This window comes from Silene latifolia, chromosome Y (genome assembly GCF_048544455.1).
Source record: "Silene latifolia isolate original U9 population chromosome Y, ASM4854445v1, whole genome shotgun sequence".
NCBI classification, from domain to species: domain Eukaryota; kingdom Viridiplantae; phylum Streptophyta; class Magnoliopsida; order Caryophyllales; family Caryophyllaceae; genus Silene; species Silene latifolia.
Window position 1 is genome coordinate 272,541,235 of NC_133538.1, and position 27,270 is coordinate 272,568,504.

A 27,270-nucleotide genomic window follows, 5' to 3' on the forward strand; every position below is an offset into this window, starting at 1 on the left:
CTTTCAGGTCCATTCCTACAAATAAATCAAAACAAACCAAAGTAGAATATTCGGGGCATTTTGTAGCATAGAACCACGAGAATCGCATAGAAATACGTGCATAAGAGACTTAAAAAGACTATATAAAATGAACGTATCAAATCTCCCCAAACCAAAACTTTACTCGTCCTCGAGTAAACTAAATGCAAACTAAAGGAACGGAAAAGAAAGCTCAGAGCTCGCCACAAATGCCCACTTAACCAATTTTTAATGCAAGCGAACTAATACTTATAGCCAAAATTGTCAAATGCAAACGAGTTGTAAGATGTTTATAATAAAGCTGAACCGTCGACCTTCCAAGACCTTTAATGATGGACTCTCACGGGCCACTCTTCTCTCATGAAGCAAAGGGTAAGCATATGAATGTAAGAGAGAAAGAAATAAAGTCGCTCACCTAAACTACGACCCACATAAACATGCATGCAACTAAAATGATAGACAATTCTAGCTACCGTACACACATTCCAACCAAACAAGGTCTGTCATAGCCGAGGGCTTACAAAAGTATGGTAAAGTGAGGTAGTGGGTAAGAAAAGGCAAAACATTTATAGGAATGTGGAGGTATAGGCGGCCAAGCTAGTACCTAAATAGAACCATATAACAACATCCGATTCTCACTCAATTATAGAATTAAGCACATGTGCCCTTCATTTGGCACCAAAACTCCCCAAACCGAACTAAACATACTCCTCAATAGATATAAGTATAGTATAGGAGCAGAAACCGTCAATAATCGAACATACTTCTCTTTTTTTCTTTTCTTTTTCTTCTTTCTTCTTTTTCTTTTCTTCACGTTTTTTCATTTTTTTTTCAAATTCGATATTTTTTTTCAATTTTCTTTTCTCATCCTCCTTTTCTTCATAAACTACCAACTCCAAGTACTGCAATACAAACCAAACTTGGCACAATAAATTATATACCGCAAACATACACTAACAAGCTTGACAAGGCAGGCTAAATCTCGATGTAGTTAAGGGCCAGAAAGGCAAATTTGGCTAATGTGGAGTTAAATGGTTAAAAATGAAAGAAAAGGGAATGTAAGCGCCTCCTTGCATGTGACACCAACCACTAACCCGAATGTATGCAGGCAAAAAGCAATTGAATCTCATATACGTGCAAATTAATGAACATGTTATGCAAGGAGTACTACTCACAATCCTACATGAAACTGGTCATAAATGACAACAGTTTATACGGCTCTAAATCTTAGAAATTGTAAGTAGTTTGCCAAAATTTCAGGTCAAGTCTATTCGTTCAGCTAAATTCAACATTAACTCGTAGATATGCAATAACACAAAGCTAATAAGATAATAGTTATTGTAAGGCTTAAGCAAAAGGACAAATAATAGTGCAATTTCATCATTGAAATCCACCGTTCCGACTCAACCTATATGCAAAAGTAAACGTGATTTTTTTGACATAATAGACTTTTTAATTATTATGAGATTTTTGAGTTTTTATAGAAATAAACAGCAATGCATACAGAAATTAAACGTGCCAACATAAATGCAGTAAAAACATGCAGACAGAGATATGGATGCATAACCTCCCCAAACCAAACCGTACAATGCCCTCATTGTACACAAAAATAGGGAAAGGAAATGCAAACTAAAAAGGAGAGAGTGGAGATGCGAAAAACATACAAGAGTACGCGAAGTAGGGACCTCCCCAAACCAGCCAGCAACATAGAAGGTCGCTAAACAGCCCCATAACAGCGTCACAGGAAGCGAATCCCAACAAAAGCACTCGATCGAAATGGGACAATGGTCCATCGAGGGAACTGGGCTTCTAGGCAGTTCGATCGAGGAAGTAGGGCTCTCGATCAAAAAACCCTCTTTGGCAGGCACTCGATCGAGAAGAAGATAAGATCGATCGAGTGAAATCAGCAGCAAAATAGTTCGATCGAGTAAATAGAATACTCAATCGAGCCATCCAAAATAGACTCCTGCAAAGACGCAATAAACAGCCCGCGAAACTACAAAAACAAGCTTAACTGTTCCAGTCTATGATATAAAACCAATTATTACACACAACTGAAATATTTGAAAAGCAACTTAAAAATAAAAACTCCGGGTTGCCTCCCTGACAGTGCTAGTTTCAGACAGGTCCCAACTCCACCTTTTTTTCTTTCAGTCAGCAAATCCAATTGAGCCCAGTCAAAACAGCTCAAGGCACGCAGCAATCAATCAAATAACTGCGTATGTGCTACACAAAAATGTAAGTAGCACCATAATATAAAAACAAAATAGGAAATTAAAACATGCAACCATTTGAGCCTAACAAATTTCCTATGACAGCTCCCAAATTTATCCACAAAGTAATCCTGCCCTCCAGCTACGGGCGGAATATAAAAGCTCAAATTATCCGTCAGTGCAAAATAAGAGAGCTTGGGATCATTTAAAGGTAATCTATGGTATCGTCTCAGTTTAACGAATTTCTGGCGACAAGTATCGTGAAAAATCAATAACTTATTCGTCTCACCGGGAGGGGGTATAGCATCAAAATATAAAACATAAGTCAAATGAGGTATTTTACTATCAAACATAATAAAATTGTCATTAACAACCTCAGGTCGGTCGCCCCTAACGTCGGAATCATTGACAAAAGAGTATTTTACCTCTTCCGTGCTAGGAACAATCGCTGACTCAGCTACCTTCTTGTTACCCTCCTTGGTGGGTTATGTCCCATATAAAAACACTCGCAAGCACATCCTGAATATACCAAATCACAAAAATGACAGTCTATAGTCTTTCTAACTACGCTAAAAATTCTCTAAATTCTAATAGTCCTAAAAAACGCAATAAAGAAATTCAACGGAAAATTAAAATTAGTTTTTACAAATTGTTACACGGGGCATTCCCCGCATAATTCCAAGACAATTCAGTAGCCCAACGGAGGGCTTCTGACTGGAGGAGGTCCCTTTAGCATCCTTAACCGTCCTCTTCATTCTCCATGAGCTTGAATTTGAACCAGTAAGGGGAGAATAGTTAACATCGACGTATGCACGAACTTTTCTCGTCCCTTTTTCTTTCTCACCAGCTTTGACGTTAGGCTCCCTAATTTGATTGACTTCTGTTGCACAATGACCTTTGACAGCTCCTGCATCTTTTTTATCTGTACCTGCATCAAGGAAAACAGACGAATTCTCCTCCTTTTTTATCTCAATCTGAGGCGGAGGGGTCACAATTACAGCACAAAATTCCACAGTATCAGCTGGAGTGTCAATATGGGAGTCAGTAGAAGAGAGGGCATTGCAAGGTTGAGCTTGCATGGCAGCCCTACGAGACTTAGACTAATGGAAAATTAATTCCTCGTCTCCTACCTGAAATGTGAGTGTCTTACCCCCGACATCTATCACTGCACAAGCAGTGAACAACAATGGTATCCCTAAAATAATAGGGGTGTGAGTGTCCTCGGGAATATCAAGCACTACAAAATCAACGGGAATAAAGAATCTCCCGATTTTAACATGTATGTCTTCTATGACACCTAACGGCCGTGATATACTATAGTCGGCCATCTGTACAGTCATGTTTGTGCAATTAAATTTAGTCAAACCAAGCCTCTTAGCAGGAGATAAAGGTAAGACGCTCACACTAGCACCAAGATCGCATATCACTTTATCACTCAAATGGGTACCTATATGACATGGAATTGAGAAACTACCTGGGTCTGACAGTTTAGGAGGCAGCTTATTTTGAACTAGGGCAGTCCCCAACTCTGTCAAAGCTACCGTCTCATGATCATTAATGTGCCACTTATGTGACAAAATTTCTTTCAAAAACTTTAAATAAGAGGGTACCCGTGTTAGCAACTCAGCGAATGGAACAGTGACTTATAAGCTTTTCAGGAGCTCGACAAATTTACCGAACTGATGATTGGCTTTCGTGCTCTGTAATCGCCTCGAGAAGGGCACGGTAATAGGTATCTCGAGCCCTTTGTTTCTCTCTTCCAACGTCTCAGCTGGTTCAACCTCCTTATCACTCGATCGAGACTTTTTGCCTCTCGATCGAGTCCTTCCAGGTGAAATATCACTCGATCGAGCACTAGCAGGCTCTCGATCGAGGTCTCCAATAACAGCAGTGTTCGATAGAACTAAAATACCACTCGATCGAACAGATTCTTCAGCAATATCACTCGATTGAGTTGTTTGCACCTCTCGATCGATCAGTTCATTATCCAGTTCACTCGATCGAGTAAGAATTCCTTTTGATCGAGTGATTTCAGCATCAGTTTTACTCGATCGACCCCCTGAAACTGGTCGATCGAGGATATTCTTCGTTGTTAACTCTTTTTCAGCAATAAATGACTATTCATCGTCATTAACATCATTCCTCGGGTCCGAAATATTCCTGTCATCACGTAATTTTGGTCCTTCGTATAAATGACCACTTCTCAAATTAATCAAATTCACCGTCTCATGTGGATTCTTCTCTGATTGAGACGGCAAATGACCCTGTTTCATCGTGGACTCGTTCGCGGCTAATTAAGCAACTTGAGTTTCAAGTGACTTGATGGATTCTTCTTTCTATTGGTCACTTAGTTGCCATTGCTTTGTCAACGACTGCAACATTGTGTTTAACTCAGATAACTCACTTACCCCACCTGAAGATGATGCGCCTTGATTCGGTGGAGGAAAGGAAGGAGGCTTTAGGAAGCCTTGTTTAGCTTTATGAGGAGGGACATATGGCTGCTGCTGCTGCGGTGGAGGAGTGGGATTGAGTACATTTTGACTTGTCCACTTCAAATTGGGATGGATAGCCCCTTGATTGTTGTAATAAGAACCCCCTCATTGCCTGTATTGATGAAAAGCAAGGACCTGTTCTTTCTCAGTAAGACAATCAATAGCAGTATGACCGTCATCTCCTCCACATCTCTCACAAATGACAGTTTCTTCTCTAGTCAACAAATGAACTGTCTGTGGCTCCCCAGCAGATTGCAGCTCCAATCTATCAAAACGGGCAGTCATGGCTTCCAGCTGAGCCACAAGTGCCTTATCAACTTAATGGACTGTTCGAATACCATCCCGTGGGTTCCCATATTCAGCACAATGGGTCGCCATCTCCTCAATAATTCCCCATCCCTTGTCATCACCAATATTTTTCTGAAACCTACCGTTGGATGAGGCATCAAGAATAGCTATATGGTCATCATACAACCCATTATAGAACTGGTTCCACAAAAACCATTGATCAAAACCATGGTGAGGAAGAGACCTCACCAACTTCTTGAACCGACACCAAGCTTCATAGAATGTCTCATCAGGTGCCTGCTTGATACTAGTAATCTTTCCCCTTAGATGATTAGTGCATTGAGGAGGGAAGTATCTTTTATAGGAGGCAAGTGCGATAGTCTCCCAGTTGGTGATCCCAGCAGCTGTTCGGTCAAGATCGGTCAACCACTCACGGGCTGAGTCAGTCAAAGAAAAAGGAAATAGCACCTCCTTTATCTTGTCTTGAGTTACTCCCTTTGTAGCGGGAATAGTAGAGCAATAATCAGTAAAGACCTCCATATGCTTCCTTGGGTCTTCACCCGCCACACCCCTATATAAGTTTCTCTCCACCAGATTTATGTAGGATGGTCTGATATCAAAGGTGTTGCCGTCCTCAGTCTGGAGGCTAAAAGCCTTATGAATAGAGGATGCTTTAGGCTCCGAGTGACTTGCAATATTCGCCATCTTTACTAGTTAGTTGGCAGAAATGAGATTATCTTCTTCTAAAGACTGGTCTTCTGCAAATAAAAAGTGTTGTAGCTCGGACTCGAAAGTACTCAAGTCTTCCTTTTGAAGTTCTCTTTGCAGACGAATTCTATACCTAAAGAGTCTCTCTGACTCAGAATCAGCTGAAACTAACTTCGACCTGTTTAACTTGGGCATACACAACAATGAAAGGGATAAATGAGCACTGTCTCAAGGAATAAAAATTCCCTGAGACGGATAAAAACAAACGAAAACAAAAATAGATAGGCCTATTGCCTCCCCGGCAACGGCTGCAAAATTTGACAGTCTAGTCGTGTACCTACAAAAAATAACCAACTGGAACTAACTAATATAGCTAGGGAAGTCGGGTCGATCTCCACAGGGAGGCAAGATATCTGTTAAAGGTCCGCTTATTTAAGTCACTAAATGGGGGGTTGAATTTGGTTTGCTAAACTAATAAAGGTTTGAGGGAAAGAGCAATAAGGAAAGAGCAATAAAGGCAAGAAAATGCAATAAAGGTGATCAATGAGAAGGAACATGTCGGGATTACGGTTCACCATGATAGTCTAGTGACTCAACTGCAAATAGTCTACATAATTTACTGTGAGACGGATACTAGAAAGGTCCTTCCGGTCCATATTCTATCCTAGATTTATACTAACTTAACTTCTGTCCTCGTCAGGGTAGTCTACTGTTCATAGCAGGAATAAATTTAACCAGATTAAAAGGTGACTTAGAAGCGTGTACTCAACTAAGTCGGTATTATAATTAAATTGCCATGGATACAGATTCTCACAAATAAATCGTCTAGCCTATTAGCTACATCGTCACAATTCTACCATAGATTCCCTAATCCCAACATGAATGAATTTAGCTACTCATATCGTTAATGTTGTCAATAATAACAATATCGAATAAACTAATATAAAGCATGAAGAATCAATAATAATAATGCATTAATGAAATTAGGGCAGAAGTTAATTAATAGAGAACAAGGGAATTAAAGTAAATAAAACATGGTTAAGATTAATAGAAGAAGAAAGATTACAATAACAAGCGATCCGGCGTAAAGAACAACCACAAATCCAAGCAAAGTAATCCGAGAGCAAAGTTACAGTAGAGAGTAAAGCTGCGTTCTAAGTAGAGTTCAACGTAATTAAGAGTAAAAGAAGTGTGTTAATAACCTAATTACTCGATGCTTAAATAGAAAAACAAAGTCCACTAACGAAAATACGGTAGCACGAGTTAATTAAGCCCGTGAAAACTAATAACGTCTCGATCGAGCAGTTTAGAACCACTCGTTCGAGGACTTCAGGTGATAATCTTCTCGATCGAGGATTTCAGGAGATAATCCTCTCGATCGAGCAGAAATGTTACTCGATCGAGGAAAGCCTCAAAACAGCATTTCGATCGAGTGAAATAAAACACTCGATTGACCTCTTCAGCATATGAAACCACTCGATCGACCAAAATACTCCTCGATCGAGTGTCCTTTCTCCAAATCAGCCTCAGACTCGTCACCGACTGCTTCGTTGACCATTCCTTCACGCATCCCAATGCAGTATCTCGCTCTAAAATTCCCGTCTCCTCAAAATGCATGCAAAACAGGATGGAAAGAGTACGGTCTCGCCACTTTCAGGTTCATTTCGGGGCATTTTGCAATACAAAACAATGCAAAAGTGCATAGAAATACGTGCAAAATAAGGCTAAAAAGACTATATAAAATGCACGTATCAGCTAACGGCCGGTTTTAAATGAACATTGATGATGACAAAGGTTGGGGAATTATTGAGGAGATGGCTACCCATTGTGCTGAATATGGGAATCCTAGAGGTGGTATTAAATCGGTTTCTACTGTTGATAGTGCACTTGTGGCTCAGCTGGAAGCCATGAATGCCAGACTCTATAAGTTTGAGTTGCAGGCCGCGGGGAATCAACAGACGGTTCACTTGTTGTCTAGACAAGAAACCGTCTCATATGAGAGATGTGGTAGTAATGATGGTCATGCAGCCGTGGATTGTTTAGCTGAGAAGGAACAGGTCTATGCTTTTCAACAATTAAGGTAAGGAGGCTCCTATTACAATAACCAAGCTGGAGTCCATCCTAACTTGAGATGGACTAGTCAAAATGTATTAAATCCAACATCTCCACTGTAGCAACAACAAGCTTATATACCGCCTCATAAAGCTCAACAACAAGGCTTTCAAAAGCCTCCATCTTTCCCACCGCTGCAACAAGGTGCCTCTTCTAGTGGCATAAGTGAAATCGCTGAGTTGAAGTCGATTTGTGCAATCATTGACCATTCAATTGCAAAAGAGTGAGCAAGCGAAAGATGCTTCTATTAAGTCACTCAAAACCCAAATAGCTCAACTAGCTGCTAATCAAGCTTCGAGGCAACCAGATCATTTACCCATCACAACCTGACAAGAAACATCATGAGACAGTGAATCTGATAAATCTGAGGAGTGGGCTTTCTTATGAGGAACCTAAAATGCCAAGTAAGGATGCTGAACTTTTTTACGCGGAAGTTGAAATTTATGAACATAAACAGTCGTCTTTTGACGAAACAGTGCTGACACCGAGAAAAGTCCTTTATCGACTGATTTCAGGTGGTCGATCGAGGGATATTAATGAAAGGTTACTCGATCGAGGAGGTGAATGTGCTCGATCGAGCACTGTTGAAAAGGGAGCTCTCGATCGAGTAACTGAAAATGCTCGATCAAGCAAAGTTGTTGAGAAAGTTACTCGATCGAGTAATGCTGATGACGAACGTGAAAGTTCTTTGGCAAAAAGGAATGAAGGGCTAGCTATTCTGATTACGGTCCCATTTTCGAGGCGATTGCAGAACAAGAAGATCGAGCAGCAATTCAGTAAGTTTGCCAAAATTTTAAAAAGTCTTCATGTTAATGTACCTTTTGCTGAGTTACTAACCCAAGTCACCTCCTATATGAAGTTTATGAAAAAACTTTAACACGTAGGAGGCACATTAATGACCATGAGACGGTGGCTTTGACTGAAATGGGCACTACCCTAATTCAAAATAAGACCCCACCTAAATTGTCTGACCTGGGTAGTTTTTCTATACCTTGCCATATTGGGACCCATTTCATTGATAATGCATTACCGTTGCCTCTCGCTAAGAGGCTTGGTTTGACCAAGTTTCATTGTACTAACATGACCATTCAGATGGCCGATCATACTTTATCGCGGCCCTTAGGTGTCTTAGAGGACATACCTGTTAAGATTAGGAAGTTCTTTATTCTCGTGGACTTCGTAGTCTTAGACATCCTCGAAGACTCTTACACTGTTATCATTTTAGGACGACCATTTCTATTTACCGCTCGCGCAGTAATAGATGTTGGGGGGAAGACTTTAACGTTTCAGGTAGGCGATGAGGAGTTAACTTTTTATCAGTCTAGCGCTCGCAGGGCTCCTATGCAAGTCCAGCCCTGCAATGCACTATCCTCTATAGACCCTGACACGGAACCTCCAATTGATAATGTTGAATCATGTGCTGCAATTTTAACACCTCCGCCCCAGTTTAGGAGCAATATGGAGGACCATTCTGTCATTTTTATTGTTATAGGTACAGGCAGATTGGACATTGGAGATTCCGGCGATAGCAATACAATGAAATTTGAGCTCAATGCTGAAGGTGATGCCGAGGATAAAGGCCATGAAAGGAAGAAGTCAGACAAAGTAAAGACGAGAGTAAAGGCATACGTGGATGCGAACTACTCTCCTTCAATTCATTCAACTTCATGGAAGCCAAAGAGGAAGGTCGGGATGCTGAAGGTACATCCTCCAGTCAGAAGCCCTCTTTTGGGCTATTCAAGTGTTTCGGAAAATAAAACAGGAAGCCATCCTATTTTATAAACAATTGTAATTTGCATTTGTTAGACATTTTAATTGCTTCTAGACAATAGTTTAGATTAGTTATATTTAATTAGCGTAAGACTGAATATAGACTGCTGTTGTGAATTTGGTATTTTTGCGGGAAGTATTTCTGTGTTTTATGCAGGTTTGGGAAGATACTTGACCATTGGAAGGCGTGCCCAAAAGAAAAACTCTCGATCGAACACTTAATGTGCACGATCGAGCAAAATGCCAAGAGGGAGTCTTCGATCGAGTGGATTACAGTTCTCGATCGAATGGTCATATTTTAGGGGTCCTCGATCGAGTTGTCCTGTGCTCGATCGAGCAAAAGTGAAGAGGAAAAGTCCTCGATCGAACAACCAAAGGTTCTCGATCGAGTATAATTCAATGCAGAGGGGAAAGCTTTCGATCGAGTACTTTTAAAGTTCTCGATCGAATAATTGAAGGCGAAATACGCTCGATCGAGCAGTTTTAAACCACTCGATCGAGTGATTAAGGCGACTAAAGCACACAAGGGAGTCTTTCTTCCTCATTTACCTTCATTTGTTTTGTTTCAATTTTCCCTAAATCCTTCAAAATCCCCTAATCCCCAAACCTAATTCACTCAATTTTTTCCCTAATTTACCAAATTAATTACCCATATACTCTCCTTATAATTAATTAAATCATCCCCTTTTTGTTTCTACCCCCGCTACTGTTACCACGACTGCTACAATGGTTCCTTCTGCTGCCGTTGCTATCCTTACTCCGGTGTCGACCCCTATTGTGTCGTCACCAGCTGTCACTTCCACTTCCACTGCCCTAGTACCCACGTCCGCCACTGCTACTGCTGCTGGCCTTGCTACTGCTGCTCTTTCTATTGCAGATGCTTTGGGTTCTCGTGCGGGGAAGGCTACGGGTTTTAGAGCTGTCGCTTTACGTAGCGCTGCTAGGTACGCCGCTGACACTTCTTTGGAGACTCTGCCTGAGTTTCCGCAGTTACGCTTTATAAACCCGCTCCTTCGCACTCGTTTCTTGCATTTAATGGACTGTGACATATCTTCTACCCGGTTTTTGTGTCGACCATCCCTAGAAAAGTTGGGGATTTTTGAGCCCGTGGCTGAGCTACTTAACGGGACTGGGATGTTGGGTTTGACCACGATGAGAGAGCTCATGTATCAACAAGTGACCTTAGAATTTTTTAGCTCCTTCACCTTTTCACCCGCGGCCTATTCGATTGACCTATGGAGCACCTGTTTTACATTTCGACTGTTAAACACGACCTTCACCTGCACTTTAGCTGAGTTTGGGAGGCGGTTGGGTTTGACTAGTGACGGTCTTCGGGAGTATCCTAGGAAGCTCTTGACTCTACTTTGGCCCACACTTTCACACACTCCCGTCAGTCAGAGACGTGTTGCTTATGTTCACCTTCCCCAGCCCGTTACTTTCTCTGTCTGCTAGGAGAGACAATTTTTTGGACGCCACGAGCCCAAAAATGTTAACAATGTCGAGCTGTCTATTTTAGTGGGTTACCTGAACAATGGCTGTGGTGACCCCTTTGTTTTTAACATTTCCTATTTAATGGCTCAATATTTTTACTCTGTCGGGCAGAAAGCGTCGGGCACGATAGCTTGTGGCGGGTTAGCAACCCGCATTGCCGGCAGCCTCTTTATCGACTTTCCCCATGGCCTTAGACGCTTAGATAGGGACAATGTCATTGATATTCAAGCCATGTTGGCTATGTATTGGTTAGCAAAGGACCAACGGACGTGGAAGATAGGTAGTTCCACGTCCGTGACTTTACCTTCACCTAACCTACCCCGTCTTTTACCCTTGACTACTATGTCGGGTAGGTTACCACCACCTCCACCTTCTTACCTCCTTACCCTTGCTCCTCCGGCTTCTAGGAAGCGGAAGAGGCCTCCCACTACTGTTAGGGAGGCCAGTGAGGGGTCCACACAGACACATGCTAAGCAGACACCCACATCCACGCCCACGCCTATCCCGAGCCTTACACCTACACCCTGTGTCCCTCAGCCGGCTTTACCGACTAATTTTGTTGATCCTCCTTCTTTTGAGGCGCCTGAGTTCATGGATCAAGGGCGTCGTAATGCTTTGCTTTTCGCGATTTGCAGTAGAGTGGCTCGTATAGAGCGGGATCAGGCACTTGCCACACCCTTCTTTCTACCGGTTTTCGGCGGAGGGGTACCCGCAGCCAGCGAGTGAGGAGGACACAGCCGAGAGGGAGAAGAGGTACAGAGTGGACCTTGCTGCAGGGAGGCGTCAGAGGAGGAGAGGGGAGGAGGAGACGGATTCCACCTACCACGTGGTTGACGAGGAGGAGGCTGACGAGTCACTACTAGTCTACTCACTTCCCCAGTTTTCTGGCTGGTTTGGGAAGTTCGTATATATTGTAACTATTTTCTGCTTTTATTTCTTTTTCATCTCCTTTTATTTCATTTGTTTATATATTGGCTGTATTCTCCCTATCCCCCATTTATTCTGCTGGTGTATGCTGGAGGACAACGAGGGCGTTGTCCGTTTTGGTTTGGGGAGGGTAATGCATCCTTTGAGTCTACATTTGCATCTTTTTTTCATTCACGTTTACTTTATTTCTGCTTGCATTGTTTTTTAATTTCAAAAAATAATTAAAAATAATAAAAAAAAATCAAAAAATTCAAAAATTCAAAAAACAATTTCACGTTTATTTGTGCGTTTAGGTAGAGTCGGAACGGTAGATTTCAGTGATGATATTGCACTATAAATTGTCCTTTCACTTAAGCCTTGCAACAAATTGTCATCTGAATAGCTTTGTCATTTGCATAATCTACGAGTTAATGTTAAATACAGCTCAGCAAATAGACTTGACCGATAATTTGGCAACCTATTCATAATTTCTAAGATATTAGAGCCTTATAATTGGTGTGTCATTTATGACAAGTTCATGTAGGATTGTGAGTAGTATACTCCTTATATAACATGTTTTTTTTATTTAGCACGTATATGAAATTCAATTACTTTTTGCCTACATACATTCGGGTTTGTGGTTGGTGTAACATGCAGAGAGGTGCTTACAATTTTCCCTTTCTTTCATTTTTTCCCATTTAACTCCACTTTTAGCCAAATTTGCCTTTCGACCCTTTACTACATCCAAATTTAGCCTGCCTTGTCAAGCTAGTTTAGTGTATGTTTTTCGGTATATACTTTATTGTGCCAAGTTTGGTTTGTATTGCACTGTCTTGGAGTTGGTGATTTATGGAGGAAGGAGGATGATGAAAAAAGTTGAAGTTGGAAGAAAAAAAGGAAAAAAAGAGAGAGAAAAAACGTGAAGAAAAGAAAAAAAAACAGAAAACCGAGGAAATGAAGAAAAAAAAGAAAAAGAATTGAAAGAAAAAAAAAAGGAAGTTTATTTGTTGACGGTTTCACTCCTATGCTTTATTTATATCTTATGAGGATTACTTGTTTGGTTGAGTCGGTTTTTGTGCCGATTTAGAAGGCACTTTGTTCAAATTCTGAGATAGATTAGAATCGGATATTGGTTCACTTGGTTTTGGTAGGTTGCTAGCTTGACTTTTAGCCTCACAATTCCATAAATATTTTGCCTTTTCTTACCCATTGCCTCACTTTCCCGTATTCTTGTGAGCCCTCGGCTGTGACTGACCTTAATTGGTTGGAATGTATGCGTGGTAGTTAGAATTGTCTATCATATTAGTTGCATGCATGTCTATGTGGGTCGTAGTTTAGGTGAGCGACTATTTTTATTCTTCTCTTATACTCATAAGCCTACCCTTTGCTTCATGAGAAAAGAGTGACCCGTGAGAGTCCATTTTTAAAGGTCTTGCAAGGTCGACAGTTCAGCTTATTTATAAACATCTTACAACTCGTTTGCACTTGATTGTTTTGGCTATAAGTGTCAGTTTTGTTTGCATAAAATTGGTTTAGGTGGACAACTTGTAGTTAGCTCTGAGTTTTCCATCCCGTACCATTATTTTGCATATAGTTTACTTGAGTACGAGTAAAGGTTTGGTTTGGGGAGATTTGATAGGTGCATTTTACATAGTCCTTTCTGGCCTCTTATGCACGCATTTCCATGTAATTCTCGTAGTTTTATACTGCAAAATGCCCCGAATAGGCTACTTTGGTTTGGTTTGCTATATTTGCAGGAACGGACCCGAAAGTAGCGGAATCATGCCTTTTTCAGTCCCCTTATTATACATTTATGGAGATGGAAGATTTGAAGTAGAATTGCCTTTGCCTCGGGAAGCGTGAAGTGGTCTCGAAAGCTAACCAACGAAGAAACGGGCTGGTTCAGTGGCTAAGTACTCGATCGAAGCCTTTTCTGTTCGATCGAGTGAATATGGTGATTAACAATGCTCGATCGAGTCCCTGCTGAACTGGATCGAAAGGTGGCAATTTGAGGTTACTCGATCGAGAGTGTCAATTGTTCGATCGAGAGGTTTGTGGAAGATTACTCGGTCGAGAAGTTCCAAAGTACTCGATCGAGTACTTTATGTCTGACGCGAGATTTTATTTCGCGAGAACTTAATTAATATCTTAGTAGTGTTTAATAATTATCTTCCCTTTATAAGGAGAAGACGTCATTATGTTAAATTATTTTTAATCTATGAATCTCTTAATCACTCCTTAATCTCAGAATTACTTTTAAGCAGACACTTTTCTTCTTCTCTTGTTCGTACGTTGCTTTTGTTCTACTGCCGGATCTTAAACTTTGTAATCATTCTTACTCTCTTAATTCAATTTAATCTTCTTTTACATCTTTAATCCTTGTCCTTAATTACTGTTTTAATAATTGTTATTGTTAAGTTTATGTTATTTCATCTTCATCATCATTATATCATGTCTCTTACTATTTCATTTATTATTCTTGTTTGTTTCATCGTAAACATGAGTAACTAATCTCTATTATGTTAGGATTATGGGAGCCATGGTAGTGATACAATAATGTTTTGAATAGATTAGAAGGTTTATGTAATACTACGGTTTTCTATGTCTATATGTACTCTATCAAATGGGGCTTACTATGTCAAGTAAGTAAGTTTTTACGCAAAATAGTAGCTGGCCTGATGGGTACTCGATCGAGCACGTGTGACACTCGATTGAGTAAGGGGCACTCGATCGAGTAAGTCACTTACTCATTCGAGTAAGTGAGTCTTACGGGTTATTTTAGCCGGGATTCATTAATGACGCGTGATTAATATAAAAGGTTTCCGTCATTCTTCATAATGGAGAAGAAAGCAGCTGAGGATGATGCTCACGTAATCACGGGTACTTTTCTTGTTAATGGAGTCTTTACCTTTGTTTTGTTTGATTCGGGGGCGTCACAATCGTTTGTATCATCGAGTTATGCTAAGCTTTTGGGTTTGAGAGAGTTTGAGGCTGTAAAAGAGATAGTTTTTATACCATCGGGTGAGTTTGTATCTTGTGGGAGGTTGTATAAGGGTGTGTCTATGATAGTTGGGCAGGTTAACCTACCACTGTACTTGTTAGAGTTTCCTATGGATGGTTTTGAGATGATAGTTGGCATGGATTGGTTGGGTATGTATAAAGCTAGAATAGACTGTCACCAAAAGATAGTCTCTTTGAGAGGTCCTAAGGGAGTTAGTGTGTCTTATCGTGGGTTTGTTATCAAACCCAAAGTCAAGTTAATTGCAGCGGTGACATTGAAGTCTTATTTGAGGAAGGGGGTCTGTTGATCTTATGCCATGTGAAAGACCATAGTATGGTGAGTTCGACAGTTGATCAGATACCGGTGGTGCGAGAGTTTCCACATGTCTTTCCGGAGGAGATACCAGGTTTACCACCAAAGAGAGAGATAGATTTCAGTGTGGAGCTGAAACCATGGACGAGACCAATCTCTAAGGCCCCGTACCGGATGGGTCCTAAGGAGTTGGAGGAGCTGAAGAAACAGCTGGATGATTTGATTGATAAGGGATATATTAGACCTAGTGTATCGTCGTGGGGAGCACCAGTTCTGTTTGTGATGGGAGTTTGAGGTTATGCATCGATTATAGAGAGCTGAACAGGGTTACAGTGAAGAACAAGTATCCTTTGCCAAGGATAGATGGTTTGTTTGATCAGTTGAATGGGGTAAAGGTCTTTTCTAAGATTGATTTGAGGTCGGGTTATCATCAGGTAAAGATTAAGAATGAGGACATACCGAAGACAGCTTTTACATCGACGTATGGTCACTATGAGTATGTGGTGATGCCGTTTGGGTTATATAATGCACCTTCAGTGTTTATGGATTTGATGAACTGGGTCTTCAGTCAGTTTTTGAATCGGTTTTTAGTGGTCATAATCGATGATATCTTAGTCTATTCTAAGACTAAGGAGGAGCATGAGGAGCACTTGAGGATAGTGTTGCAAACTTTACGTGACAATCAGTTATATAAAAAGTTGTCTAAGTGTGAGTTCTGGCTCGAGAAGGTTGCCTTTCTGGCACATGTTATTTCAAAGAACGGTTCAGGTGTGGATCCGACAAAGACAGAGGCAGTCACTCGGTGGGAAGCACCGAAGAATGTGGCAGAGATCAGGAGTTTCTTGGGTTTGGCAGTATACTACCGTTGGTTTGTGAAGGACTTTTCCAAGATAGCCTGACCTATGACAGCGTTGATGAGGAATGAGAACAGTTTTCATTGGGATAAAAGTTGTGAGACGGCATTCCAAACATTAAAGAAGCGTTTGACCTCAGCTCCAGTCTTAGCATTACCTGAAGGGTGTGAGAACTTTGAGGTATATACGGATGCCTCAAAGAATGGTTTGGGATGTGTGTTGATGCAGAAAGGGAAAGTAATTGCTTATGCTTCTAGGCAATTGAAGCCTTATGAGGAGAATTATCCGACACATGATCTGGAGTTGGGTGCAGTTGTGTTTGCTCTCAAGATTTGGAGGCACTATCTTTATGGGGCAACCTTTAAGGTGTTTTCAGATCACAAGAGTCTCAAGTACATCTTCACTCAAAAGGAGCTGAACATGAGACAAAGGAGGTGGATGAAGCTGATAGGGGATTATGACATGGATATTATATACCATGAAGGATGGCAAATGTGGTTGCAGATGCGCTGAGCAGGAAAAGTGTATATTCTCTATGCACAGCTACGTCTATGATGAGGTTGAGAGATAAGGTGGGGAAGATGGGGATACATATGATACAGAAAAGGGGATGCTAGAGGGGACTTAACAATGGAGCCATATCTTTATGATGACATTCGCAGGAAACAGGCTTTGGATGCGAAGATTGAGGAGTGGAGAGTTGAAGTAGAGAAAGGAACAGTGTCTAGGTTCTCTATTCACACAGATGGCAGTGTGAGATTTGATGGGAGATGGTGTGTTCCTAGTGATGCAGAGTTGAAAAAGGTGTTCATGACATAGGCTAATTGCACACCATATTCGGTACATCCAGGCGGTGACAAGTTATATAAAGATTTGAAGAAGACTTTCTGGTGGCCTGGGATGAAATAGGAAATAGCTGAGTTCGTGGCTCGATGTTTGACATGTCAGAGGGTTAAGGGAGAGCAGCGACAACCACAAGGTAAGATTCAGTCTCTCGAGATGCCTGAGTGGAAATGGGAGTCTATCTCTATGGATTTTATAGTGGGTTTACCGAGGAGTCAACAGGGTAACAACATGATATAGGAAGCATGTGGTTCATTTCCATTGGATGCCTAAAGATATAGTGTCAGATAGAGATGCGAGGTTCATATCACGGTTTTGGAAAGAGTTGCAGTAGTTGATGGAAACTACTTTGAAGATGAGTAATGCATTTCATCCTGCGATAGATGGACTGATATAGAGGACCATCAAGACTTTGGACGATATGTTGCGAGCTTGTGTGATTGATTTTGGTGGTAGCTGGCAGGACAGATTGGATCTTATTGTGTTTTCTTATAACAACACCTATCACACGAGTATTGGGATGGCACCGTTTGAGGCATTGTATGGCAGAAGGTGTAGGAGTCCGATTTGATGGGATGATAGAACTGAGGAAGTGGTTTTATGACCACAGATGGTACAAGAGATGGTATAATAGGTTAAGCTGATCAGACAAAAGATGAAAGCGGCCCAGGATCGACAAAAGAGTTATGCGGATTTAAATCGCCGTGACATAGAGTTTCAGGTTGGGGACAAGGTTCTCTTGAAAGTTTCTCCTATGCGTGGGGTCATGAGGTTTGTTAAGAAAGGGAAGCTGAGCCAAAAGTTTATCGGACCAAATGAGATTTTGGATCACGTGGGTGAGGTTGCTTACCGGTTAGTGTTGCCAGAGGCTTTGGATATAGTACATAATGTGTTTCATGTGTCCCAGTTACGGAAGTATGTGAGCCATCCTTCCCATGTGTTAGAGGTGGAGAACATAGAGTTGGATGAGTCTTTTTTTTATCTTGAAGTGCCAAAACAGATTCTTGATCGCAAGGTTCGGAAAACTAGACATTGGGAAACAGTGTTGCTTAAGGTTCTTTAGTCTAACCATGAGGTTGAGGAGGCTACTTGGGAGGCAGAAGAGGCTATGAGGGAGCGGTATCCGTCTCTTTTTTATCAGGTATGTGTGGTTACGGGGACGTAACCATGATTCTTTTAGGGGGGGTAGGAGATGGTCGCATAAGGTTTTTGTATGGTTTATGTTAGTTTTAGTACAGTTAGTGGTTGCTTTGAGTTGGTTTTAGTGTTGGTTGGGAGTTTTGTTTTAAGTTTTGTTTTGAGTTTTGGTTATGTTGTTGTGTCGGAGTTGAGATAGTATGTTTTGTTTTTGTGTATGGGTTGGAACTTCGGGGACGAAGTTCTTTTTAAGGAGAGAAGACTGTAATACTACGGTTTTCTATGTCTATGGGTACTCTATCGAGTGGGGCTTACTCTAACGAGTAAGTAAGTTTTACGCAAAAACAGTAGCTGACCTCATGGGTACTCGATCGAGTACGTGTGACACTCGATCGAGTAAGGGGCACTCGATCGAGTAAGTCACTTACTCGATCAAGTAAGTGACTCATACGGGTTATTTTAGCCGGGATTCATTAATGACGCGTGATTAATTTTAAAGGTGTCCGTCATTCTTCTTAATCATCTTTACACTTTTCTAAAACCTTTCAAGTGAGAAAAAAAGTTACGTAGTTCGCTTTCTTCACGTTGTTAAAAAATCCCAAGGCTAGGATCGTCGGATTATCTTGTTCTTTACGCCGTTGAGATCGTCGTGTCAAGGGTAAGCTTCTTGTATAATTTTTATTATGTTTCATTGAGTTTGGTTAAAACCCTAATTGGGTAGATTTGGGGGTTTTGGGAGGATTATATTGATTGGGTGATAATTTTATGCGTATGTGTTATAGGAGGAGGATTCGTAGAGGAACGTTTTTGATTAGCTGTTGTGATGGTCTTGTGATTGCTATTCCAGGTAGGGTTTCCCTAATCAGTATTGTTTATATGGCTTTGTTGATGATTGATCGTTGTTGTTGGTTAGATCGTATCGGATTTGGAATTGGTGATTGTTGATTGTATCGTGTGGTTGTTGTATAATTGTCTGCGGTTTGCGAGGTGCATCCTCGGCTAAGTGGAGTCATTTACGGGAGTGGCTTCACGCCCTTGATTCGCCTTCTGTGGAACACGTCATAGAAGGGATGTGCAGATTTAGGAACTTGGGTTTATCGCTCGGATAAGATGAGCGGGGCTTAGGTGGGAATGGCTGCGGTCCCCCATAGGCGGTGTGGAATACTTGTTGCGATGAGTATTCTGGCAGGACTACAGACTTTAGTGTGTAGTCAGGTGTGTGGAGTTTTGTTGGAGTTTGGGTTTTGTTTGGAATGTATATTGTTTTCAGCTGTGTTGTTTTGTGTAATCATTACTGACCCCGTTTAATTGTTTTAAAAACTGTGGTGATCCATTCGGGGATGGTGAGCAGTTATTGACCAGGTATGAGTTGGCTGGCACGAGAGATAGCTAGGATGGAGTCGTCACATAAGTCACTAGGGTCTTCCGCTGTGTCATGAGCTTATTTTACATTATTTCAGTTAGTTTGACAGTTTTGAGAAATAGTTGTATTTACGTTATCAGTTTTGGGATTTGGACTTGCATCGCCTTAAACTCATTTATTACAGTATGTTTCTTTATTGTTTATTTGATATACATTGCCTCGAGTAACCGAGATGGTAGCATTTCCATGCCTTAAGTGGTCCTGGTAAGGCACTTGGTGTATGGGGGTGTTACAGTTTATATGTGAGAATTGTTTTTAACAATTTAATTGTAATCGTTTAGTTGAGTGCACGCTTCTAAACTAGTTAAACCGGTTAAATAGAGACCTAGATCAAGAAATTGGAATGATTAGACCTGTTATGAACAATAGACTACACTAATGAGGGCGAGAGCTAAGTTAGTAGTATTCTAGAGCAGAAAGTGGACCGAGAGGACCTTTCTTTTACCATTCACATAATAGACGGACTGATATATTTATGACTGAATTGGTTAACTATCATGGTGAACCGACATCCTGGCATTCTTCTCTTTATTTGATCACATCCTATTTCTTTTTACTGCTTTTATCGCTCTTTCCCTCTTTGCTTTACAATTCATTTAGTAGTTTAGAAAACAAATCAAAACACCCAAATTGTTACCGTGACGGACTAAGATAGCAAGTAGATATAATAGCCTCCTTGTGGAGTACGATACCCGACTTACCTCTACTGCATTTTATAGAGACCGGTTGGTTTTATTTTTGATAGGGTTGCGACAGCCGTGTCAAACTTTATCCCCGAAGTTCGCCCCTCACTCTCTTTCCCAATTATTCCTCGGTCTTCTCTCAGGTTTTATTTTCGATTCTCATGTGGTCTCTTGCCATCATCACTCTTATTGGTACACACATATATCCTATCTATCCAAAGTTTCTTGTTCACTCAAAATTCTTTCCCATGTATCGCGCTCTTTCTTTTCTAAATTTTCGAGTTCTTACATTCACTCCCCCTAAAAGAGAACTTTTCCCCGAAGTTCGTTATAAGTCTCACATGACAATCTCCCGGTAATCTACTAATATTGTCGAATGTTGTGTTCTCCAAAGGGTCTCGGCTTGTTTCACTATATCTACATGTTATGCGTGGCCAAGGTCGATATCTGTGCGCAATTAAGTGTCACATCAAACATCCCCAAACCGAACCTTTACTCGTCCCGAGTAAAGAGTTGACTAGAACTAGACCGTTATTTAAGCTATCGTAATAATATAACCGATGTGAGACAATTATCGGGTCTCACTCCGCCCCTTCAACTGACAACAAGACATCTACGAAGTAAGATGCCTTCTTGCAAGGCAAGGCGGGGCTTGCCAAAATGGCGATACATCCAAGCATTTAAGCACACAAAATAAGGAATGGATGCATCTACAAAAGAATAGCCACTTTCCTCATCTAAGTGGCGGAAATCACTCAAAGGGGAAGCAATTTAAGGGTACACACTCCATCATAGATATTGTTTCTCCAAGTTACTAAGTTTAAAAGGATACCAACAAATCACCTCCAAGTTGTGTCAAACTAGGGTACTTTTATCCTCAATCGCTTAATGCTTTTGTCAAGAGTATGCTCCCTATGGTGTTAGAAACACTGTAGGATCGCGGAATTCCCCCTCTTGCCTAGACAAGAAGAAGGGTCGTCCCCTCTCCACCATGCAACAAAATAGGATCAATGGATAAAAGGGATCAAGATGTTTTGAGTTTCACATTTGTAGTTTGCTTTTTAATTTGTTTTTTCCCCCAATTTCTTGTGGTGTGTGACTTTTTGAGAACATTTCTTTTGCCACTTTTGATGTTTTGGCAATTTTGATACTTGGCAATTTCTTTTGGATTTTTGAACATTTTCAAAGTAACCCTATTTTGTAGAAAGGGTACTTTATTGAAGTATAGGAGTCTACTTTTGCTCCTCTTTTCATTGATGCACTTTAAAAACTTCTTTATTTTGATTTGGTACTTGAACTGAATTTGGACATTTTTGTGCCTATTCCCTTTTTGTTGGCAAAATATGATGATAGAAGTGTAAGAATGGTTGCGTGGTTTCAAAGGTCACCTTGGAATACACGGTAGCCAAGGAGTTATCACAGCACAAGGTACTCTTGAGTATGCCTTAGTCCATGGGTCAAAAGATACTAGTATGACACATCCTAGGGTGTCTTAAGGGTATTCTAGCAAACAAAGTCTCAAGGAGAAAAATTATCTACAAGGGCCTTATATACACTTATTAAGCTTCCCAAATAGAAATTTTCACAAAATTTTCTAACCATGCAACTACATGCCATGATGCAACTAACATATATACAACTCTAATGCATATGCTTCTATCAACTATTATGCCACATAATCTAGGTGCAAATTATTAGTAACACATTGGTTCATACCGCATCAATCAAAAAGAGGCCACATTGTCATTAACATATAAAAAGGAGGAAGGAGATTTGGAAAGATCATACCATGCAGCCTTCTATTTCCTTCATGCCTCGAATGTGTCGTAGTTGTTCCAATGTGATAAGAGTGACAAAGAATCAAATATATACAATCTTTACAACTCTACACTATAAAGGAAAGAACATGTTTATGGTTTTTGAAATTTACAAATTTTATGGGCTTTGTTTTATGAAATTAAAGAACATATTTTTGAGTTTTTTTTTTTCAAAAACTTTCAATTTTTATATATTTTGGAATTCAAATTCCTATCCCCTACTTTATTTCAGACATTGTCCTCAATGTACATGTAGGAGTAGGAATGAAAAAGAAATACATGTTTTTGGATTTCTGATTTTATGGAAATGAAGTACAAATGCAATGATATGGATATGAATGCATGCTCTAACTAAGTGCAATTCTATATGACATTTATAACAAATGAATGTAATCTAAACTACACTAAATGATGCATGTTCAAAGTAAATGCTTAGGTCACCTATGATCAAACCACCCCAAACCGATTTAAGCACTATTTCTATGGTAGAAAGGAATAGGTTTGGTCATTAGTGGCTATGTATGAATTCTAGTCTATATGCAACTAACTATATGAGATATATCAAAATGCAAACTAATCTATTCATATGAGATATATTACAATGCAACTATACTATATGAACTACCTAATGCAAATGCAATATGAAATATAATACAAATGCAAGTGAGGTGTAAAATAAATGCAAGATGATTTAAAATGCAATGCAACTATACATGAGATATAGGGAAAGAGAGTATCATACAAATGGAGGTGGTGTGGGCAAACATCTCTTGCCATCTCACTCGTCATCATTATCATCATTGTGGTACCCACGTCCGCTAGATCCTCCTTGGTCGTACCCTCCTCCTTGGCCCAAGAACCCTCCACCTTGGCCACCAAAGTTTCCCTTCTTGGTTCCCCTGCTTAAGGAATAAAAGGTGCGGTTGAGTCCAAGATGGGTGAGGGCCTTTAGGGTTGATGTACCCTTGTTGAGCTATGTTGTAGTAGGACGGGTATTGGGCTAAGTAGTTGTCGACCCTCCCTTCGTACACTCTAAGATCGACATTTTGCAAGAGTTGCATTAAATCATTCATGTTTGGAGCTCTTGGATCTTCGGAAGTGAATGGTACATGTGGTGTGGGATAGGGTGGAATGGGTACATAGGATGTTGTAGCATCTTCCCATTCCGGTAACTCACGAGGTTGACGAGGTTGACGAGGTGCTTCTTCTCTTTGTGGCGGGTTGTTATAAATCTCAATGGGGAGGAGGTAGTTCGGTCTAGGTGAGTACCGACTCAACCGGGGCTCGATAGGTGGTATATTCCTCCCCAAGAGGACAAGTGAAGAGAATCCCTTTGTGAACCACTCTACACTTATGGCTTGATTGTAAGTGCACCACCGGTGGTGGTTGAAGACATCATCCTCATCTATCAAAGTGCCCCCTTTGAGCTTTTCAAAGTTCCCATGAAGGTTAAACCCGGGGCAAAGTTCATTGGCCAAAATTGTGATTAGGCTTCCCATCACAAAGGTCTTGATATTAGAATTCCCTTGAGCATAGTCATTGAGCGTTGTAAGCATCTCAAGGGGGGTGTTGAAATTGTAAGCCCTTGTCCCTTGTACATTCAAGTAGGACTCTAAGAAGGTCAAGTCAAGAAGGGTGCACCTATCTTGTTCTAGCCTCCCATTGACGGTTCCGGCTATAAAGCGCTCGGTGATCCGAATCATTGGATGTTGGATGGCAAAGGTATAGCATTGTTTAAAGGAATGGAGTTCTCTCCCAGAAATGGCTCTCCATATGTGGTTAACGGTGAAGTCGGAGGGCATATCGGTGTTTTTCCTCGGCACTTCAACACCAAAAATGTTTGCAAATTGGTATATGGTTAACTTATGGTCTTGATTACAAAGAGGAACTCCAAACCAGCATTCCCCCGTGTATTAGTACCAATACAGAGACTACATAAAAACTCGAGGGTAAGACTTAAGTAAGTATCCTCATGAGCATAGAATAACTTCCCAAGACCCAAACCTTTGAAAAACATCTTGGTTTGATACCTTATCCCAAGAACTTCTAAAACATCGATATCAATAAATTGAGTAGGCTCGTAATGCTTACCTAACAAATGTTCAAATCTTTGGCGGTGGTCATCGCTAGTGAAGATTACCTCAGGGAAGTATTCAATTTGTGTAACACCGTGTATCTCTAAATTTTGATGGCCCCTTGCCTCCCTTGGGGTGGATGAAGTAGCACCCTTGCGCCGTTTAGGTGCGGTGTCGGCGGATTTCTTGCTCTTGCCTCTTAGGTTCATCATTTTCTTGATATGAATGTTAGGGTTTTGGTTGGTTTTTGTGATGGGGATTGTTTTGGAGTGATGAGATGTGATTTTTAAAAGATAAGATAAGGAAAAAAGAGGGATGGTGGGGGTGTTTATAACAAGAAAATGGTGGGAGACGGGCGGACCTGAGCTGGGCTTGAGCGGATAATTTGAGAACCCACCCAAAAACCGTGCCAACCCCAGCATCCCGAGGATGATCCGAGCGTCTTGCAGCTTCAGCCCGAGCGTCCTGCTCAGGAGACGCTCGGATTCTCAGTCAGTGAGTCCGTGTGTTTTGCATTCAGTTGGGGACGAGTGGATTGCTGTGGGGACGAGCGGTTCTATTGAGACGAGCGGCTTCTAGAGAATCTACTCGGATTCACATCCACTGCTTGATGCTACTCAATGTACTGCCCAGGACGAGCGTCTCAGCTCGGCTCGAGCGGATTCTTGTTGGGACAGGTGTCCCTCTGGCAATCCGAGTGGATCTTTAGACAGAGTTGATTTTTGCCTGCAGCAGGGCTGAGGACGAGCGACTCGTGGCCAGGACAAGCGGCTCGTGGCCAGGACGAGCGTCCTGAGATGCTCTTCATCAATCCCTCATTTCTTTCATTTGAATTCTTTACCTTGAACCCTTTTGTGATTCCTTCTTATCATTTTCTGAAAAATATATACTCAATGAATGGATAAGCAACCCTCTCTCACTACTCTCATGTAAGAAAATGCAAGTAATATAAAGGTATATACAATATTGTACAATGCAAAAATTATAGAAAGACATATATTACAAATGGTGGTTTGAGATAGGAGTCTACCAAACTAGTTTGAATTGTCGAGATTCTTTGTCCATAGAGCTCAAGGCTCTTAGAAGAAGGTCAAAGGCTTGTGAACCAGCCCCAAATAAGCATAAGTATGTTGCTCCAATTCAAAATAAAGCATAGCCAAGGAAGCTTGTCATTCATTCTCTCTTTCACCTTGCCCTTAGTATTTGAGCCTTTACAATGCTTCCAATCAATAAGCCCATGATTCTCGTCAACACGAGGAATGGAGTATGACTCATTTTCGTCGGGAGACTTCCACTTACCACCTTCTTCTCTAATTTTTGTGATGACGATAACACTTATATTTGCCAATCCTTCCAAGGTAGAAGGAGAATTCTCATAACATTGATGACCGGATACATTAGGAGTTGAAATTGTGGGTGCCAAGTTAACACAAGTATGTTCATTTGCAAGCTTGTTCTTGAGCTTTTCCACCAAGTACTCTTTATATGATGATTTGACTTTTTGGAGAAGGTCCACCATATCATCTCCAACAATCATAGGTTCCATGGTGGATGTGAAATGGTCTTCATAGGTAATAGGAAAGAGACATTCATCTTCTTCATGATAGGATACCTCAAATTTCTCAAGGATGGGCTCCTCAAGTAAGGTGATCTCACAAGTCCATTCTTCTCCCCTATTCCAAAGCTCCTTGCAAGACGCATATTCTTCATAAGCTTCTTTCACGATCTTGTCATCATGGCTATCCTCATAAGAATCATAAATGGGGACTTCACTCTTCTTCAATAATTCTTCCTCCACTGTCTCGATATTCACATCAAAGGACACACCCTCACACTGACAAAGGCTAAGAGTATTCGGCGCACTCAACCTCATATCTTCTTCATCAAACACAACACTTTCATACTCACAAGAGCTCAAGGAGATTGGCTCTTCCCACTTCTCATCAAAGGTAATTCCTTCAAACTCACATTCATGATCAATGTCTAAGGAATGGTGAGGAGTAGTTACTTGGGCTTCCTTCATTTGGGAAATTTAAATTTCCAACACCTCACCTTGGGCAATAATGCCTTGAAGAACATTGTCCCTATTTTGGCTCTCCTCTAGCATTTGTTTGAAGAAGTTTTGTTGATCTCCCATCATTTGGAGAATCACATTTTGAATGGGCTCATCTTCTTGTTGTGGGTGGGTGTGAAAGTGGTTGTATTGTGGTATTTGAAATTAATTGTGAAGTGGGTATTGGGTGGGTGGTTGTTGTGGATATTGGATATGGGGATTTTGGTGGGGAAAAGTTGGGGTAGTAGCTAGGACTTTTATTGTATGAGTTTTAAGGTAGGTTTGTGTTGACTTGCTCCTCAAACTCCCCATACCCATAGTCATACTCAAAAGATCCACCACATGCTCCATATGTCAAGTCTTGAGCCATCATAGCTAAGACAAGGAAACAACTACAACCAAGGAAACTACAATAAAATGGTAAGAACAAAAATTGAGGACCAAGTTCCTTAAGGTTTGAGCAAAATTAAAATAGACAAACAAACAAGAACTTAATCACGAAACACCATCCCCGGCAACGGCGCCATTTTGATGTAGGAGCTTGTCGCTGTATGCCCAATGAAACACATTTATATTTCTCAACAAACAACTAGTTAGTGTTTAAGTCGAGGTCGATCCACGGGACGGTGTGCTTTAGGTTCTAAGTCTATCTATCTCAATTTATGCTAGTGTCACAATTGATTTGGATTTGTAGTTGTGAAAGCAATAAAGTAGAACAAGCAATAAGGCAAATAAACATGTAAACAATTTATTAAGATACTAGGATGTCATGGGATCATTGGGGAATCATGGTAAGATGGAATAAATGAGTTATATAGATGTAAGCAATTTATTATTGTTGGATTTTAAGTTAGTTCATGTCAAATAATTCATAAGAATATTTGGGTCCCGGAGCCGAGTCATTTGTGACTGTACAACACCTACAAGTCGACTTAATTCTTCCTATTAAACTACATGCATGATAAACCAAATCCTAGGGAAACTTACAACTCGGAGCCGAGTCGATTAAGATTTTACAACACCTACAAGTTGACTTGGGTTTTCCCTATTCAACTCTATGCATGGTCTAATGAG

The 27,270-nt window shown here is 40.7% G+C and overlaps 1 non-coding gene across 1 annotated transcript; it reads left to right on the top strand.

Moving 5' to 3' along the window:
* Positions 1-5,234: 5,234 nt before the first annotated feature.
* On the top strand, positions 5,235-5,340 carry LOC141636463 (small nucleolar RNA R71). Its single transcript, XR_012541071.1, has one exon. It is a non-coding gene; the product is annotated as a small nucleolar RNA R71 (small nucleolar RNA).
* Positions 5,341-27,270: the final 21,930 nt, after the last annotated feature.